This window comes from Chinchilla lanigera, unplaced genomic scaffold (genome assembly GCF_000276665.1).
Source record: "Chinchilla lanigera isolate Chin_1 unplaced genomic scaffold, ChiLan1.0 scaffold00047, whole genome shotgun sequence".
Taxonomy (NCBI): domain Eukaryota; kingdom Metazoa; phylum Chordata; class Mammalia; order Rodentia; family Chinchillidae; genus Chinchilla; species Chinchilla lanigera.
The window spans coordinates 5,488,658-5,493,950 of record NW_004955448.1 but is presented as its reverse complement, the minus strand read 5'-3'; positions in this window follow the sequence as shown (position 1 = coordinate 5,493,950).

Below are 5,293 nucleotides of genomic sequence, written 5' to 3'. Positions count from 1 at the left end.
AGCCCTGAGCCCGCGGCTCGCCTCCCCGAGCTGGGGCTGCGCTGGTCTGGGAAACGCACGTCTCATGCCCGCACTCCGCGGCTTAAGATGCGCCGTGTGACGGACAGATCCGCTCTCGGGGACTGGAGGGAGACACTGCCCGCTGCGGGGAGGAGAGCTGGTGGCCAGGGAGGGGCGGGAATGTTGGCTGAGTAATCTTTGGATCGTGCGTGATTTAAACCTTGAGTGTTGCCTGGTGAGAAGCAAAGCACTTTCAAACGCACACACGGAAAATGACTCCCAACCATCCCTCGAACAAAATGCGAAGTCCATACACAGAATAAGGCCTAGTGCTTCCGTAAGATTCACAATCTCCTGCACAGGCTGCGTGACCTCGGCCTGACCTCGGCCTGACCCGGCCGCTTCCGGGCTCCCCTGGGCCCGCACGCACTAGGCAGCCTCTGAACCTTCCCTGAGGCTCCTTCTGGACTTCCCGACTTGTCACTTGTCACAGGCCTTCCTGACCCCACCTGCAGGAGACGTCGCCCCTTTGCTTTTCCCAGCCACTTGTCTTCCTTTTGCACCCTTACTAAAAGTGTTAGATGTGCATTGCACATGTACTGATGTGTTCGTGTGCACTCTGTCTTTCCGAGGAATCCGGGGAGTGACGACGGGGACCGCTCCTTCCCTTAGTGCTCGTTGCCAAAGAGTAGAAAGTTGGTGTCCTCGCCAAACTCCTGCAGTACGAGAATTGCAAGACAGACTTGAGATAAGTGATTTTAAAACATCAGGTCTGTATAACTGGTGGTATTAGCAAGACGCAGCGTCCTTCTCCAAGGTCCCTTCCGCATTCCCCCCTGAGCAGGGATGTAATGAGCGTCCCGCGTGAAAGTTTTACTGCTGGCTTTTGCTCTAGATATATTGAATGCAATGGCCCAAAACATGAAGAAGCAATTTCTGCATGTTGAAATAGAAGATGATGTGTTTCATCTTTGTACTTTTCTGTAGTTACCAAACGTGTACAATGAAGGCAAATTGCATTGATCTGAGATAGTTTTGTAAGCTAGAAAAAGAAGGGGCATCAAAACATTTTCAGGAAAAGTTTTGCAAAAGAAATTTACCGACTATGTTAGTTGGAAGAAATAAGATTGATTATATATTCATACCTGAACAATTTTTAATATGCTGCATTTTCTGTATCAACACATATTACTTTTGCATTGGAAAAAGTTTAATTTTAGAAGTGCTTAGGTAATGACCTATGCAGTGTTTACCTCAATTAGAATACACTCTGTGACTTGAATTTTAAACCTGTAAGTGATGATACAAGAAGCTGACTTGTCTTTATGTTGGTTCTATAAACAACTGTAACTTATGTTTGTGAAGAAATCACAGGACCTGCTTACTTCATTCCTAAGCGATAGCATAATATCACCAAAACCACACAATGAAACACCTTCCATCACTAAAGTTTGGAGACTCACAGACCTGGTGCCTATATTTTAGTCTTTATTCGTTTTTTTCATATATTTTCAAGTCTCAGACATCTCCAGGTATATATACCACCAAAAAAGGAAAAGAACAGCTAATTAAACTATAACAAATGTGATGTCACATAGATGTACTTTATATTTACTAAAAGAGTGCTTTTAGACTTAGACATTGGGACCCAGGTTACAGCTCAGTAGCACAAGAGCCTGCCTTGCTTACTTGCAACAATCCTCCTGCCTCAGCCTCCTGAGTGCTGGGATTATAGGCATGTGCCACCACACCTGGCTCAGATATCTTTGACATAGCAGAAGTGATGACAGTTTGAATAGTTATTGCTATGCTCACCAATACTAAGGCCATGCCAACTCTATCATTGTCGCTTGGCCAGTGGCTATTTATTTGATACAAAGACACCTCCTAGTTTCAGAGAATTTAAAAGATGAGACTAAGTCCTTCTTAAACTTGGAGAAACAGGGGCTGGGGATTTAGCTCAAGGCACAGCGCCTGCCTGGCAAGCGTGAGGTCATGAGTTTGATTCCCAGTACTGGGGAAAAAAAAATTAGAGAAACAGAATTACTGAGATGTTAGGAATGATATATTTGATTGGTATATTTCAGTGATATATTGAATTATTAGAATATTCAGTGGTGTGATGCAGGATATGGCGCTATGTTTACTAAGTCAATTATGTCTTTAAGTGCAACTTATTAATTAGTGTTGTTATCTTTTCTGTTATGTCCCATACGCCTGTTATTTATCTAGTTATACCTTTCATGAATACTCCCGGATGTATTTAAATGTGAAGCAACGGGCCAGGTCTTCCTGAAGCTTATATCTTGGCTCATTAAACATTCCTGAAACTATAATATGTAGACAATCAAACTGAGTAAGTGCATGGGTAAGCTCCCTATTTTATGGAGACCCTTATAAAGCAGATAAAACTGAGCAGAATATTCTAAGATGAGAAGAAAGAGAGTATTCCCGAGGGGGGTCTCAGCGTGACCAAAACCATGGGGAGATTATTGGAGAAACAAGATTTATTAAGTACTCACTATATGTTAGACACTCTTATTCACTACACAATTTGACTTCACACCAGTCCTGACCTTAAATATGAAGAAGTGAAGCCTCAAAAATTACTTTTCATACTGTTGGCAAATAAATGACTCGGAATCCTAACTTGATTCTCTATCATACTCCAGAGCCCATCACTGAAAAATAGCCAAGGCCACGTTTACCAGAGCAGAAAGTTTACATTTAGGAAATGTGTGTAGCAAATTTAGTCAGATATGATGAGAATAGAACATGGTATGCAACACAGATTGACGAGTCTGGATTTTAGCTGGATAGTAACTGACACTCTCTGAAATAACAAAGCAAAAGGTCAACAAATTTGACAACTTAAAAAGTATAGTCTTTGTGCATTAAGTACGGCATATAAACTAAGAAAATCTGAAGGTATTTCTTAAAGAAATTAGAGAAAAATATTTGAATATATATTAAAATAACACACAGCCAGGGTTATAGCTCAGCAGGCACAAGTGCCTGCCTGGCAAGTACAAGGTCCTGAGTTCAATTCCCGGTACCAAAAAAAATAAAATAGCATGCATTGTGTTGTTATTTATTTCATTTACAAAGCAATTAGAAAAAGATAACTAGCCAGGGATATAGCTCAGTGGCACAAGTGCCTGCCTGGCAAGCGCAAGGTCCTGAGTTCAATTTCTGGTACAAAAAAAAAAAGATAACTAACAATGGAAAAATGAGCAGAATGAGAAAAAGCATTTTATGGACGACATGAGGGCCCATTCATCAAAATATACCGGATATTAGAGCATATTCAATATGAGTAATAAACACAAAATTTGAAAAGTAATGTGATGGTTTTTCATCCATTAGTTTGGCAAAGACTTAAATAAAATAATTCACATTATTAGTAACAGTGCAGGCAAAAGAGTTCTGAGTAGTTTATTGTGAAACTATAAACTGGTACAGTTTTCTGGAGAGAAATTAGACAATAATCAAAAACTTGAAAGCAAGTGAATCTTCAACCTAGCAATTCCATGCCTAAGATGTAATCCTGAGGAAATAAACCTTGATGTGTACAAAAATATATGTTCATGGATCTTCATCAAACCATTTCTTATGATGGCGAAAACTTAAACTGCCTATAGACAGGTATTTAATAAACTACGCCGTGCAGTGCGACCACAAAAATATAAGTGTAGGTATATAAACATTCATTTAAAAACCCAAAATATGTTCCAATGTGACAAAAAAGCAGCTGTGAAGCCATTCATACAGGATGTCCTACTTTGAGTTTCACAAACTACAGATAACTTTGTAGATATACTTAATGCCTAGATTTGCAATATTTACCAAAATATTAGCATTTCTACCTCAGAAAGCCAGAGTAACAGTGATTTGGGATTATATCCCACTGTCAAATAAACCAGTCAGACTCTGACATAAAATAGCGACCCTCCTTATTTGTTCCTCACCATCCGGTGGGCTGCTTTGGCGGATCCTCTGTGGGTCTTGTGTCGATCCGCTAATGTGACTACAACCATCTGTTGGGTTATCCGGGCCACAGGGCACCAGCTACTAACTGCAGTTCCACGTTTTCACCTTGCAGACTTTAAATGTTCTGGACAAGATAGTGCCCCTGAGATTCCTGAGACAATGGGATGGTAAGTCAAAACGACAAAGAGAAATCTAGAAAGGATACTTGAAAAAAAAAGATTTTGAGAATTAATTAGTTCATACTGGGAAAAAAATGTTCAAAAAAGACGACTTCTGTGCCACTGATAATAACATAAATTATACCGTATATTTACACGTTTTACCAAACCCTCTGAAGTGCTTCATATGCATTAAATAATTTAGTCCTTACAACAGTTCTACAAAGTAAGAACATTTGCCGTCTTCATTTCATAAGTGAGGAAACTAAAATACAGACAGAAAACCAATGTAGTCTGGCTCCAAATTACACTGTATTGTCATACTGCTTATGATTATACTTTGTGTATTGTTCATTTATGTTGATTTTTTTTGAAAACAAAATGTAAACACTCCAGCGCTAGACTTGTTCTTCCCTTATGTCCTGTAGGGCTGCAAATGGAGACTGATCAGTTTCTGAGAATGCCCAGAATTAGCGATAGGAAGAGACAGTGGAGCAAGAAAGTTCAGCCAAGGAGCACAAAAACCCCCAAAATGCATGTAAAGCCTGGTAGTTTTCCTCTTGTTTTGGAGACAGGTTCTCACTATGCAGTCCAGGCTAACTTGAACTCATGACAATCCTCTTGCCTCAGCCTCCCAAGTACTGGTATTATGGGGGTGCACCATCACAGTCAGCTAAAAAAACTCAGAAATGAAGGAAAGAAGTTTCCTAAAGAAAATTCAGATCAGTAATCCCATTAGTCACTTCACACGCAGTTCTTACCAAGGTATACAAGGAATTTTGTTTTTTGGTACTGGAGACTGAGCCCAGGGTTTTCGCCCTAAGCTACATTCCTAGGCGTTTTTATTTTTCATTTTGAGACAGTATCTTGCTGTCACCAGGTTGCCTAGGTTGGCCTCGAACTTGTGATCCTACTGCCTCAGCTTCCCAGGCATGCACTGCCACACTTGGCTAAAAGCTCACCTTTGAACCTTTGATATCATCTTCGCCTAAAATGTTGCTCGCTTACTAGTACCTTTCCACTGACGGTCATGGAATTCAACTTCCAGGGTTTATGGAAAAAGTAGTCAGACAACAGTACAGGCACTTAACTGCAAGTGTGGGAATTTTGACAATAAAAGGGAAGGAAAATAGGGCAGTAGCTGG